This window comes from Arabidopsis lyrata (assembly GCF_000004255.2).
Source record: "Arabidopsis lyrata subsp. lyrata unplaced genomic scaffold ARALYscaffold_117, whole genome shotgun sequence".
Classification (NCBI taxonomy): Eukaryota; Viridiplantae; Streptophyta; class Magnoliopsida; order Brassicales; family Brassicaceae; genus Arabidopsis; species Arabidopsis lyrata.
This window is the reverse complement of record NW_003302469.1, coordinates 808-1616: the sequence shown is the minus strand read 5'-3', so window position 1 is coordinate 1616 and position 809 is coordinate 808.

Genomic DNA, 809 nt, shown 5'->3' with positions numbered 1-809 from the left:
CCCGGCTCGCATTGTTTAGGGAGATTCTTTTTACTTCCCTGGAGAAACCCTATTTCGTACTTGTGTGATTCGTGCATCAACAGTTGGCGCGCCAGGTAGGGGGATAGCTCAGAGATTTCTCCAGTCAACAAAACGAGCCCGAGACAGCAAAATGGCAACAGATGGAAACCAGGGAACCATCACTGGTGTCCGAGACGACAACGCATCCTCCACGGGAGGAGAGACAGTGACGCCGACCCCACCAGGAGTACTTCCGAAAAGGAAGGCTACCCATACCTCGGTAGCTATTCCCGTATCGTTACCTCAGACGCCCGAGGGCCCAGCAGAAGCAGTAAGAAACGAAATGCCCCCGGCACACCAGGAAGAAGGCGAACCGACCTCTCCCAGCAGACGACGTCTAACAAACCTCGAGGAAACCCGTGCAGAACAGCACGCTGCGGCGCCAACTCCCGCCGAGCCAAACCGGCTGCTCCAGAACATCCTCGACCATCTAGGTCGACAGGACGCACGAACAGATGCTCGGTTCGCATCTCTAGCCGCGGCTAAAGCATTCTCCATGGACGAGATCAACCGTCTGAAAACGAGTCGAAGCGCAAATGCTGTCTACGCCCCAGAGCTCCCCGGACGTCCCCAGGCAGCTCAGCCCGTCCAAACAATGGGCATCACCAATCCGCGAGATACGGAGATTGCCGAACTAAGACGCGCTGTCGTGGAAATGAGCTCGAAAATTCACCGTGCCACTAGCTCGGCTCCGGAACTCGACCGCGTACTCGAGGAAACTCAGCAAACCGCTTTCACCCGAAGAATCA